This window comes from Polypterus senegalus, chromosome 3 (genome assembly GCF_016835505.1).
Source record: "Polypterus senegalus isolate Bchr_013 chromosome 3, ASM1683550v1, whole genome shotgun sequence".
Classification (NCBI taxonomy): Eukaryota; Metazoa; Chordata; class Cladistia; order Polypteriformes; family Polypteridae; genus Polypterus; species Polypterus senegalus.
This window is the reverse complement of record NC_053156.1, coordinates 218,050,907-218,065,673: the sequence shown is the minus strand read 5'-3', so window position 1 is coordinate 218,065,673 and position 14,767 is coordinate 218,050,907. Positions and strand designations below refer to the sequence as shown.

The 14,767-nt window shown below is 37.9% G+C and overlaps 1 protein-coding gene across 4 annotated transcripts in view; it reads right to left on the bottom strand.

Annotated features, from left to right (window-relative positions):
* The window catches only part of LOC120525853 (transcription factor SOX-13-like), a 186,389-nt gene extending 177,742 nt beyond the window's left edge, over positions 1-8,647 (bottom strand). For 2 of the 4 annotated variants that reach the window (XM_039748486.1, XM_039748487.1), the window contains exon 1: positions 8,328-8,647. The gene's annotated coding sequence lies outside the window, so the exon portion shown is untranslated. The remainder of the gene's footprint in view (positions 1-8,327) is intronic. The other 2 variants (XM_039748481.1, XM_039748485.1) reach the window with 1 other exon arrangement.
* Between the last annotated feature and the right edge of the window lie 6,120 nt (positions 8,648-14,767).

Sequence of the window (14,767 nt, the reverse complement as noted above, 5' to 3'; positions counted from 1 at the left end):
AATTAAGGTCAGTGTTCACGACTCCACCATAAGAAAGAGACTGGGCAAAAACGCCTGCATGGCAGATTTCCAAGACGCAAACCACTGTTAAGCAAAAAGAACATTAGGGCTCGTCTCAATTTTGCTAAGAAACATCTCAATGATTGCCAAGACTTTTAGGAAAATACCTTGTGGACTGATGAGACAAAAGTTGAACTTTTTGGAAGGCAATTGTCCCGTTACATCTGGCGTAAAAGGAACACAGCATTTCAGAAAAAGAACATCATACCAACAGTAAAATATGGTGGTGGTAGTGTGATGGTCTGGGGTTGTTTTGCTGCTTCAGGACCTGGAAGGCTTGCTGTGATAGATGGAACCATGAATTCTACTGTCTACCAAAAAATCCTGAAGGAGAATGTCCGGCCATCTGTTCGTCAACTCAAGCTGAAGCGATCTTGGATGCTGCAACAGGACAATGACCCAAAACACACCAGCAAATCCGCCTCTGAATGGCTGAAGAAAAACAAAATGAAGACTTTGGAGTTGCCTAGTCAAAGTCCTGACCTGAATCTAATTGAGATGCTATGGCATGACCTTAAAAAGGCGGTTCATGCTAGAAACCCCTCAAATAATGCTGAATTACAACAATTCTGCAAAGATGAGTGGGGCAAAATTCCTCCAGAGCGCTGTAAAAGACTCATTGCAAGTTATCGCAAACGCTTGATTGCAGTTATTGCTGCTAAGGGTGGCCCAACCAGTTATTAGGTTCAGGGGGCAATTACTTTTTCACACAGGGCCATGTAGGTTTGGAATTTTTTTTCTCTCTAAATAATACAAACCATCATTTAAAAACTGCATTTTGTGCTTACTTGTGTTATATTTGACTAATGGTTAAATGTGTTTGATGATCAGAAACATTTTGTGTGACAAACATGCAAAAGAATAAGAAATCAGGAAGGGGGCAAATAGTTTGTCACACCACTGTACCTTCCACATAATCTGAATGTGCATGTAAATGCTCAGGCCACAACTAGACCATGCAATGCTAATACCACCAACATTAGACTGGATTTCTTCACCATTTCTAATTCAGACATTATTAAATGTATGTATCACTATACATTATCTTGTTTATTGATTTAATTGATTACTTTTGTCATTTTGCATATTGGTATACATATCCCTGATATGAATACATTCACCTAGTAAAGTCTCCTTAAACTGTAAACATGCCATCAATGTTTTGAGAGGTACCTGTTTGCTCCAAAATTAGGAGAAAAGGTTGAACAAGTTCAACTTGGAGTATTATCATCCAAAATATATTTTTTGCTATCATCATATTTGACTAAACATGTTCATCCAAACACCTAATAAGCAGGCCTAAACATACAATCTTCCAAATGTCAGAAAAGTGCACCTTCGAATGTAGAGGAATGAACACATTCCGAAAGTTTTTGTTGTGATAATTAGGGATAAAGAGCTGCCTAAAAGAGCGCATGTGATAACAGACTTTACCTAACAAGAGGCAGCACAGATGGTGCGACAAGACATGAGCTTCACACAGCAGATCACTCAGCAGGAGGAGGCAGTCTACAGTGTGCAGCAGGTAACTCAAGTGATCCAAGCACAGCACAGTGAAAGAAGCCAGACGGGCAAGAAGAGCAAAGGGGGCAGCTGAGTGATTCATAGAAAGATAAAGTTTTACTTGGCAGCCGTTGTGGAAGATCTGGTAGGTGCCTTTTACTGCAGAAAGAAGGGATGTAGAGAATAGATTTGCCATGCTAAAGCCATTCATGACATGACAAACTAGCACAGTGTGGTTACCAAAACAATGGAGTAAAGACACTGGTGCTGACACTACTGTAATGACTGAGAAATGTTTTATCGCACTCAAGTGTAGACAAAATGGGTTAATTGTTAAACAGTCTAGAGGCCAATTAAATTGTTAGCTTTTCTTTATGGTGAAAAAACAGTACAAAGAGAGTGACTACTGATTTCCTATAAATGTAGTAATCAGCCTTACGGTTAGTAGTTGTTCAAAAGAGCAATGACATGAGGCATTAGCTTCTTACTGACAACAAAGGAAGTTTGTGCAGATTTTGAAGAGCTTAGAATAGCAAAAACTGAACTGGTCAAGATTCTTTTAAATGAAAATAAAACACTCCGATTTCCTCTGAATGTAAAGTAAGCAGCCTTTCTATTTTTACCAAAAGGAGAATTATACAGAATGAAAGAATATGGCGCAACAGAAAAAGTTACAAAACCCACAGACTGGTTTAGACTGATGCAGCAGGTGATAAAACTAAATGGAAATATTATATATACGGTATTTTATATATATATATATAAAACTTTGCGACTTTTATTACATTCTAAGGAGAATATTGTTGGAGGCAAATGCCATTTGGAATAAGGTTTGCTCCAGAAGCATCTGAAATACCAGATGGATCTCTTTTGCCAACATCCTTAGCTGTGGAATATTATTAATTCATTCTGTGTACCCAAGAATTGTTTAATGTCTTTGATGTTACTCAATAGTACTCTAGTTTATTCCTGTTATGCATGTAATTTTTACTGAGGAAATCAATAGCATTATGGAATGGTGACTGGTGATGCATCCTGCATCTTAGGTTCAAAGTCAGTGCCCTGGTTATTGTCTTTATGGATTTTCTACATTATCTTTGTGTCTGTAAGGTTTTCCTCCAGACACTCAGAACTTCTTTGCATGACTTGCATGTTAGTTTAAATTGACTATTGGTATTAGGTGAGTGGGCCATGCAATGGTTTAGCTCCCTTTTCACAGTTTGTTTCTGCTTTGCTATAAATGCTGCCGAGACCACCCACCTTCTGGAATGAACCGAAATTAACTGTTGGGGTTTGTGAAAGTTGTGTAATCCAATTTTATGGAAATTATGTACTGTTAGTTGCCGCTCTTGGGCATGGAAGTGAAAGTTCCAAAAAGGTAAGAGCAACAGCCGAAGTCTCAACACTCACAAATGTAGCTGAAGTAAAAATTTCCTGGGAATGCCAAACCTGGCAACACACAGAGAACCACCGAGTACCCTCCTCAACTCAAAAACTGAATGGATATGTATCTTGTCACAGGAGACAGAGAGATAGAAAGCTCTCCAGAGCTATAACCAATCATCCATCTTGACCGTCTAAGACTCCGAGTAGGAAAGGTAGCAAGAGTTACTATAGGCTAGAAGATGTAGTGGTCTGGTCTGGTGCCACCAGCATTGATGGAAAGCAGTGATGTACTTCTCAGGAAGTCTTCCTGATACTGAAACTAGGTACCGCGATGACATTTTGGAAAATCTCACTCTGGTAAGGGCAGGTTTAAATAGCAGATAAGACGATCCAAGTCCCTTTGACCAATTGAAAAAAACTTGGCCACAGTTCAAATATGATATCAGAGACTTTTAGCAAGGCCAACGTGGTTTGGTGGGAAAGAAAAACCTGCACTAGAGAAGACTGAAGAAGTGTTTTTTTTTTTTGCAGATTTCTGTGAAAGAAAATAAAGTACATTTAGTAGTTTTTGAACAAGGATTAGGAAAATTACATGCTGTTTTGATTTCAAGACATTTTGAAAAAAGTTGAAAGAACACAGAAAGTATATAGAGTTGCTACAGTATTTCCATTCCTTGTTTTATTTCCAGAACTGGCCATCCATTCTCAAACTGATGCTACTATTCTGGCTTGCTGTGATTTGTCCTGTCCATATTCTTCTAATATGCTAGAGACTGTTCACATCAAATAAACCACAATTCATATCCTGCATGTGCACAAATATGCATTTGTGCACGCAGACAGAGTCTACTTATTTTCAATAATCTGTACATCACCATATTTTAGTGTTAGTATAAACTTTTGCACTTTGACTGCACATCTCCTATAAAAGGATGCACATAACAAGGAGAGAAACAAGTACATACAATGTGTGCCGCAGACTCAAAAATGTTGTATGAAAAGATAACCATCTGTTTTACATGTAATTCATGTCAGTTGATATGTGTGGGAGCCCTTAGGGTACTGGCCACAGATCTCAATTATTTCCTACAGCAGCCAGACATTTCTGTTTGGAGCTTACTATATGTGTCACTTTCAAGATGAACTCACAGACGCAGAAATTAGGGGTTGAGCAGACAGATCTCCTGATGAGTGTGGTCATCTGGATTGGCAACAAAGGTATGGTTGTAGCAATGTTTGGTATTGCATAAAATGAACTGACCTTAAAGGTAAGCTGGGTGTGCATTAATGGTCACTGTATTTTAAATATTTAGAGGAACGGTCAGTAGTAATACCACAAGTTAAAGGATTGTCACCACAAAACGTCTACACCAAGGATGATAAACATCAGTCCTGGAAAGCCACAGTGGCTGTAGGTTTTTGTTCCAAACCAGTTGCTTAATTAGAAACAGGTCTTCTTTAATTTCATGTCTTTTTAGCATTTTAACTCTGCAAAGGCAAGTCATTCTTAAATCACGGATTTTATTATATTTATATAATTTTTTTTGTAATATCACCATCCAAATGATATAAAGCCTAAAACAGAAGACTAATTTTAAGTTCTTCACTTTGTCTTCCATTTCCTTCTAAGTATTTTATTAAACCTAATGGTTCAAGATAAATTCACATAGGTGAAAATGGAAATAAGCTAGACGGAGAAATGGTTTCTTTGTCATTTGCAACTTATTGCTAATGATGAGCAATTAAAAACAATGAATGCAGCTGTTTACAGCTAAAATAAATAGTTAAGGGGTCATAATCTTAACAAGCAAGACAACTAATATGAAGCATAATTTCGCTTGAGCAATAAGTGCTTCATCAGCAATAAATGACTTCTCATGAAGTAATTGGTTTAGACTAAAAACCTGTAGCCAATGTGGCCATGCAGGACCAATATTGATCACCCCTAAAGGGTCTGAGTCTTAAATAGCAAATCAATTAGCTGCAGAAACTGGTCACTAATTCAGAAACTGGTTAAAATGAAAACCTGTAGCCATTATGACCCTTCATGATTGGAGTTGGTCACCACTGGTTTACACCATATACAGGCACAGTAATTGGATTACAAAAAGTGTTATGCTAAAAAATGCAAAAAGAAGTAAAACGTAATATATGTAATATACATTTTTCCGAGATTATTCAGGTAAGGAAGGCAGGAGTTCCTATTCCCCCAACCCCCCCCATATGATCAGGTCTAACTTAAACAACAAAGAAAATAACATTACATAAAATCAAGTCAAACTTAATAAACCAGAATTCAACCCACCCAATAAAAATCTCCATGGGTCTGATAAGTTATGATCCATTACAAATTGTTTGATTATTTTTGCAGTATTAGATGTTATCACCACCGTAGTTGAAGACCTATCCATGTCTGGATTTAAAACACAATTAAAGTTTCCAGCCATTATAAATTGTATGAGTGTTTACATTAGGAATAAATGCAAATACATTTTGGATGAAATCTCTATCATCCACATTAGGTGCATAGATATTTATCAAAATGATTTTAGATTTAATATAAATTACCCATCACCATGACATATCACCCTTCAGGATCAGATACTACCTCTGATACTAAAGGAGATTGTTTTATGTATTAAGATTCCTAAACCTCTATTTTTCTTTGTATAGATGGAGTGAAAGATTTGGCCAATCTAATCACTTTGCAACCAAAACTGGTCTTTACTTATTAAGTGAGTTTTCTGTAAAAATACTATCTTGACATTTAGGCCTGTTTTGTGAGAAAATATTTATTTTCTCTTTATATCATGATTGAGACCTTTGACATTCCAGCTTACAAAGTTAACGGTTTGATCAGAGAGACACAGTTTCTGAGGACATGTTGTAATCTCATATAAAGGTAGTAGTACATTGTTTCATACAATAGCTTCAACCTTGGTATCATATTATTGCAAGGCTAAGGAACCTATCATTATTTTGGCACTTACAGTTGTTGATGTAAAAAATAAATAAAAAACATGCTCTTTTTATCTCTACCAGCCCTCCCCAATTTGCCTCCCCAAGTGAGGCTAGACCATGCTTCACAAAAGTCCCACTCCTCTGACATTCCCAGAGACAGAACACATCCAAAACAAAAAGATAGAAAGGGTTACAAATTGAGATATGACAATACAGCCCAAATACAGGTTAAACAGTCCCCTTTAGGGAAAGAATGAATAGAATAAATTCAATATAATAGCTGAAAAAAGTGGCCAAGACAGTAGTAGTTTCAATTTAAAGGTGTTATGCTCACTAAATATGGGAGAGGTGACACGTTGCACACTAATTATTACATACGAGTAAGAATTTCACGATACTCTGTACATGTTACAATAATGACCCAATAAACCTCAACGACTTTACATCCATCCTCACTGATGTCTGCTGTAGCATACGCTTCACTTTATCAACCCCTGCTCTATGCCAGAACGTGCAAGTACAAATCAAGCCACCAGATGTGGATGCACTTCAGATTACAGTTCAACAGCAGCATTGAGTCCAGATTTACCCAGCAGCACTCAGTCCAGAGTTACCTTGCAGTATTCAATTTGGGATTATCCAGCAGCACTCATTCCGCAGTTACTCAGCAATATAAAATCCGGGGTTACCCATAGCATAAACATGTCTATTGTTATGCAGTCCTCCAGATAAAAACAAAAGCAGTACTGCGGCTGACATTGCCATCTACACCAAAGCCTTATTTGACAGGTTGGCTGTGTTGCCAGACAAGCTAGACAAAATAAAAGCAGGCACTTTGAAAGATGAGAAAGCTACAAACAGTGTTTAGAATATAAAAGCATGGAAAGCCAGAGCTTGAGCAAGAGTGTATCATCTGATGTACAATACTTTTACAGTATGTGATGAACGATGCACCACCCAGTGAATGGAGAACTAGACAGCACATTAATCAGGAATCAAAGAGACAGAATATGCTGAATCACATCCACCCGTAACATCAAGGTCTCTCCAACATCATTGAAAGGACTGACGTGGTACCACTTGTAAAATGGCCTGCACTTTTATTTACATTACAAATTAAAGCCTATCATGAATGTTCTGTTGTAATACATGAAAAATTGAAAAAAAAAAAGCTAATCAGGCTGATTATCTATAAAAGAGCATTAATATTAAAATGGGAACAATGTGTGCAATCTTTATGACATGGTCATTCAACTGAAGGGATTTGTGCTAAAGTTGGAAATATTCCAGTAAATAGAGCTCTTCTAATTCTTGAACTTCAGGGATGCTTTGTGTTCTTCACTGAAATGTACAGTATGTTAAAAAAACGAGTGTAGTTTATGCAGGCATTAGCAGAGAACAAGCACATGTCCTCATATCAATAGACCTGTTTAACAATTGTCCAGTTTGTTTGGATCTTTCAGATGGGTATACATACAAAGGCTGCGTTAAAGGAGCGGAGGTAGAAATGACAAAGATGAAATCTCATCATAGGCTCACTTCTGTGACATGCAGTACTATTCGCAAAGGAAAATAAATAAAGGTTTCTTAAATCATGCATGACTTCTCACATAAAAAGCATTTGACATGGTGATGATAATAAAAGGTATGTTCTACTTATGTAAGTGTTAATTTGTTTAAGCCTACAAGTTAGAAAGGCAAATAAATACCTCAAAGTTAGTGAGTCTTCGGAAAATTCACTAGGCAGCCTCGCGTACTGCTGCTTAAGGAGCTGGAGTTGATCATGGTTTACATAGTGCCAATGGAAGGAAATGCATAAAGAAACTTCAGCGCTATATTGATACAGAACCACGACAAAATACTTATGATGAAAAGTTTAAAATACTGTATTACATTTTTAGTATCCCAGATGATTAGCTCTCACCTTCATAAAAGGTGTGACAGACCTTCAGGGCAATGTCGTTATAAAGTGCACGTTTCACACTGCTAGGCAGGCAGTGTTTCGGCACTGACGTGGATACTGTAAAAGCCCAAGCGCAGACGAGAAACCATCGCCTCACATAAGCATCACACGTGTGTGAGTGGAAGAGACGGAAAGGTGCGAGTGCCCACACGCGCGACTCGTTCAAGTCTCAAGAGCGACATTCCGGTCACAGGGAAACCCAGGCACACAGTCTGCGTTGCCAAATTGGTTCCCAGTGATCGCCGGCCGGTAATCGCAGTAAATGCCAGCGCGCCCGGTTTAAAGTAGAGTCACAAAAACGAAAACAAATATCTAAAGGAAAAGCGGGGGCAGTGCCAGAAATAAGTCGTTTTTGGTTATTTCTTCACTTTCTACGGCATTCAAAGTAGGAAAGCACAAAACGTAACTCTAAACTGCCGCTTGGATGAAGTTTAAACCAACACTGTCCACTCACCACGACTCGGAAAACAACTCTTGTCGGCTTTGCTTCTTCTTCAGCTGGCAACCTTCCCTTCTTCTCTTGTTTTTTTTTTTCCTGAGCTCTGCAACCACTGATAGGCGGCTCTTCCCCGAGTCTCCAGACAGTTGATGGCACCCGCCTCTGTTTACTTTCTAAGTAGTGCGCTTCTCGTGCTTCCTGGTTAGCGCACGGGTTCAAAGGGAATTATCCAGTAGGAAAGCTTCGCGTGCGGTCACCGCCGATGCGCCACTCACAACAAGCGTTCGGGATCGTGAAGCTTCAGCTCGCTCGCTGACTCTCCAGACCGTCTCCGTCCACCTCCCCTTAAAGGGGCAAGCGACAGAAATGTAAACAAGCGACTTAAAGGGGCATCTCCGCGGCCCGCTCGTCGGTGCGATCGCTCTCCACTGGGTTTCATTAGTTTAAAAGGTCTCTAAAAAGTAGGAAACTGTCGAGAACTGAAACTGGAATACACAAGTAATATGTTCTTTAAGAGACTGATTTGATACGATATTATGGAGTGCTTAGAACAGGAATGAATGGCACGGAAATTTATTATATTATATTATATTATATATTATATTATCCCGATAATCTTTTACTAAAGAAAAATCTGTTTATTAAATGCACAGATTAACAGATTTATAATATACCCAGGGTATAAATCTCAGCCAAGTAAGTGTGTACCAGCAATTTTCTCCAAGTATTCTTTTTTTCCCTAAAGACATGTATTTTAGGTTTATTGGTAACTGTATGTTGGCCAAGTGCTAGTGAGTGTGGTTAGTGTGAGAGTGTGAGTGTGAGGTGTGCTCCATAATATGCTAGAACTCTATAACATAATATGTCATATTTTCTAAACCAACGTAATGCAGAACAGAGTCTGGGGGATGGCTCAAGCTTGTCCCAGCCAGCATAGGACACAAGGCATAAACAAACTCTTTATAGGGCACTAGTCCATGACAGGGTGAACACAAACACAAGCACACCAAAAAGACACAGAGACCAATTTATTGTTGACAATTCAGCCAACTGCAGGTCTATAGTGGTCCTGCCTTAAAACTCCAGAGGAAGTTATGTTGTGTCATTTTGTGTCTGGTGTTTAACCTTACGTTTCTCCAAGGATGTACTGTAAATATAAGTTTTATTAGCAAGTCTAAACTGACCTCACATTAGTGAGTGTAAATGTGCACTGTGTGATGAATGGGAGTTTTGACAATTAATGGCTATGAGCTACTGTGGAAAATAAACTAAAATATGACATTATTTTATATAGGAGTTAGTAGTCCTGCAATATGACACCAGAGGTCTGGGTTCAGATCCTACCACAGCCACTTGTGAAGGTTTTTTTTTTGTTGTTGTTCTTTATTTCACTTTATACAATTTCTTGTATTAGGAATTTGTTAGTTTTCACATACCCCTTGGGGTCAGCAATTGTACAGTGCCTCTGGAGCCCAGCAGAGTAGGATCTCTTTTGGCAGTGATGGGGATTCGAGCCAGCAACCTTCAGGATACCAGCACAAATCCTTAGCCTCAGAGCCATCACTCCGCCCTACAGGTACTTCACATCTTAATGGTAAGCAGGTTAAGATGACTGTAATCTGTACATTAGCCTGGACTATTCTATTCTATATAATATAATATAATATAATATAATATAATATAATATAATATAATATAATATAATATAATATAAAGACTGGTGCACTGTCCAGGTCCTGGTTCCAGTTTCTTCAGGAACAGTCTCAGGATAAAGTGGGCTTAGAAAATGGATGGATGGATAATACAATATAATATGTTTATATAGGTTTAAGGAGTCTAAATAATATAACCTGAAAAATAATATATTCCCTTGTTCAATTACAGATAGGCTTTAAATTTCCAATAGAGAAACCAATTACTTTTTCTATGAGTTTTTTCTGCTTTGAATGTAAATTGCAGTGCATGAACAATTAACTTCCTTACTTTTAATTAACTATTGATTGGCTGAATGCTTAACTATGGATTTTTTTGGTCTTTTCAATTGGAGTTTACTCTGATATTGCATTCATCGTGTGTGTTTTTGCTTTCATAAGTAATAGGAAAGGTGCCTGTCAGTGGGATGTCCAGTTTCAGATTAATTCAACCTCATCCCATTCTCCCTAATTTATGCTGTCATTTGTTTAAACCTGTGTAATGTAAAATCCATTTAACTTGTTAGATATCATATTAATTTAATTTAGTCTCATTTTATATAGTATCTTTAATAACAGATGCCAGCCAAATAACTTTACTTGGATTTTAAAGCACATCATCGCTAAAGCAAACTAAGGTTCAAACAACAAAACAGATGTCAGCCCGTGACTTTGCGTTGTGACGTCTGACTCCTTGACAGTCGGACTTTACACTATTTTTCCAGCAACTTTAGTATCAAAACGGCATCCAAAAAAACGTCAAACGTTTTTCTTGGTATTATCTCTTGACACCTCCACCTGTGAATGAGTCCGCCAACTGTTCTCTGAATGTCCATTATGTTCTGCTCTTGATAGGAAATTCACAATTAAATGCAATATTTCAGATAAGGTCTTAGCAGTTTTGTAGCTGTTTTGATTAAGGATATTTAGACTAAAGCCAGTGGCACATTACACAACTTTTAGCCAGGGGGTATGTCAAACTTGATGACTGCAGTTTCTGATCTTGTCACCTGAAGATGTCAGATTACATGACCTGAAATTGAAGAGCACTACTTTTCATACTTGTATATAAAAAATATATACATTCAAGCATAGAGCCCCTTTCTGAATCTGTATTAACCATTATAGGGCTTGTGCTACTGAGATTATATTATCAATACATCTATTATCCTCCAGTATAGGGTACCAATGCATATGATATGATATGATATGATATGATATTTGGTAACACTTTAGTTTAGGTACTACATAAATGACACTACTCTATTACTCATTATTATGTAATATTATGTAGTAAAACTTTAACATATACTTCTTTGGGTCTTCATAACACTTACAAAGTATCAGTAAAGTGTTTATTCATCTCTGCAATTTGCCCTTCTAATAAAACTTCACTTTGAGGTGCTCTGAGGTGGCTTAACTGAGACGCAGCTCTGTTGATATTACATATTTAGTACACCTATGAATCCTTCTTATTAAGTATTATAGAGCATTTGTTAGCATTTCAGTTCATTGATCCAGCATTCTGGGTTTTGAGTCCCATAACTGGTCAGTGTCCTTGTGTCTATGTGGCCTTTCTTCCAGGTATTCCAGATTCCTCCCACATTATCAGGTGCAGGTTACAATATCTGATGATTACTAGTGGACCCCAGTGTGATTGGGAGTGTATGTGTGTGTGTGAACCTTATGATAAGATGGTACCCTGTTAATGTCTGCTTCCTTCCTTACATGCGGTGCTGCAGGGATATGGTCAAGACCCATATTGCCCTGAATTGGATTAAGCAGATTTAACTGTTAAATGATATGTTATATTGTATTATACTTTTAGTCATTATTGGAACCCACTGAATCCTACCTCAGGAGCTTTGGAAATAAGGCAGTAACTACCAGTAGACAGAATGCAACATTTAATTTATGTGTTTAATATTTTCAAACTTTTCCCATACCCAAATATTCCAATAGATGATTTATGTGACCATGTAAGGAGACTCTTCTGCTATTATCAGCTACAAGTAGGGCAGGAACTGTAGGACACACTACAGTAATACATACTGAGTGAATACAGAGCTACCACTTAACCTACTGTGAAAACCTTAGTGATGTGCAAGAAAACCAAAGTATATGGAGGGAACCCAGGCAGACCTTTGTACCCATAACTCTGTGGCTTTGAGACAGCAGTGCAATAAACTGTGTCACCTTTTTTATCCATCAATTTTTTAACCCACTTAAAAAGTTTTAGCCTACTAATATTATATTATATTATATTATATTATATTATATTATATTATATTATATTATTGCCTCGCAGTAAGGAGACCTGGGTTTACTTCCCGGGTCCTCTCTGCGTGAAGTTTGCATGTTTTCCTAGTGTCTGCGTGGGTTTCCTCCAGGTGCTCCGGTTTCATCCCACAGTCCAAGGACATGCAGGTTAGGGGCAATGGCAATTCTAAATTGTACCTAGTGTGTGCTTGGTGTGTGTGTGTGTGTGTGTGCGCGCGCCCTGCGGTGGGCTGGTGCCCTGCCCGGGGTTTGTTTCCTGCCTTGCACCCTGTGTTGGTTGGGATTGGCTCCAGCAGACCCCCGTGACCCTGTATTCGGATTCAGCGGGTTAGAAAATGGATGGATATTATATTATATTATATTATATTATATTATATTATATTATATTATATTATATTATATTATATTATACTAGCAAAATACCTGCGCATCGCAGCGAAGTACTGCCTTAAAATTTTTATTAAGAAGAAAATTAAACCTTTTTAAACTGAGGGAAAATATACCAATAATTATTTGTTAAGGATCTCTTTGTATACCATGTTGTCAGTTCGGCCCGCTGTTTGTAATATGACCAAGCTGTGCACTGAGCTTACTCTTGAGCATGCAACGTACAGTTGGACATGTGAAAAGTAATCTTGTCTCAAATCTCACAGCTTGGATTGCTGCTGTCATAATCGGTTTGAGTTTCATGGTTTGTTTCAATTACGACAATATTTGCAGGACTTGTGCTGAAGTTACATTCGGCATCTGTCAAGCGTTGTAAGCACACAACCGGTTTCATCGATAACATAGCATCACTCTTATAGTGCTCCTGTGTAGTATAATTATCTCCTGTACCATCATCAGTCCACACCTTGAACCTTTCCCAGTCATTCAATACATAAGACACAATGTTCCTCTGGATATTAAGAGTGAGCCTAATATGGCTGTGCAATATGTAACAAAGAGAATGAAAAAGGTAGGTGCCATCTCCGGGCATGGAAACCACTCGGTAAGTGACAGTTCTTTGATCGATGGTGATCACCTCGATAGACATGTTAATGGGGGATGCGGTTGGAATGATAAAAGAAATGGGTACCTGAACAATGTAAAGTAAGTCTAAAATACCTACACAATAACTATAATCGTAATAAATGAACAATAAAACAGCGGAGAAGCCGTGGTTAAAATAAAAAGGCTGTAGTTATCAGCAGGGAGATGTGAATCCCGTGACGAAGCAAGGAAGCGAATGTAGAGACCGGAGCGACGGATGGCCTTATATAGGCAGGCAGCTAACAACGTGGGAGGTGTTGGGATGGGGGACCCAACGCCGCCTCACACGGTGACCGATATATGTACGTAAGTAGGATTCAGTTAGCGCTGGGAACCTGCGTACCAAATTTCTTGAAGATGGGCCCATAAGTAACAAAGACCGTTGGAAAGTTCAATATGGTGGCCGACAGTGGCGTCATACCCCTGAAATAAGTACGTACGTGGGTTTCGGTTAGCGCAGAGAAGCCGCCTACCAAATTTCGTGAAGATGGAGCCATAAATAAGAAAGTTCAACATGGCGGACATTGTCGACCGTTATGACGGTTACGCGTAGAATTTCTAAATGAATCCTGTTTAACTTTTGTAAGTAAGCTGTAAGGAATGAGCCTGCCAAATTTCAGCCTTTTGCCTACACGGGAAGTTGGAGAATTAGTGACGTTGGAAAGTTCAATATGGCGGCCGACAGTGGCGTCATACCACCGAAATAAGTAGGTACATCGGTTTCGGTTAGCGTAGGGAAGCCGCCTACCAAATTTTGTGAAGATGGGGCCATAAATAAGAAAGTTCAACATGGCGAACTTTGTTGACCATTATGACCGTTACGCGTAGAATTTCGAAATGAAACCTGCTGAACCTTTGTAAGTAAGCTGTAAGGAATAAGCCTGGCAAAATTCAGCCTTCTACCTACACGTGAAGTTGGAGAATTAGTGATGAGTGAGTGAGTGAGCGAGTCAGTCAGTGAGGGCTTTGCCTTTTATTAGTATAGACTAGCAAAATACCCACGCTTCGCAGCGGAGAAGTGGTGTGTTAAAGAAGTTATGAAAAAGAAAAGGAAACATTTTAAAAATAACGTAACATCATTGTCAATGTAATTGTTTTGTCACTGTTATGAGTGTTGCTGTCATATATATATATATATATATATATATATACACACACACACAGACACACACACATATAAACATATATACATATACATATATACATATAAACATATCTACATATACACATATCTATATATATATATATACATATACACATCTACATATATATACATATACATATACACATATCAACATATATACACACATACATATACATACATACATACACACATATATATATATATATATACACAGACACATATATACATATATATATACAGATCTACATACATATACATATCTACATATATACACATTATATATACATATCCACATACCCTGTATATAT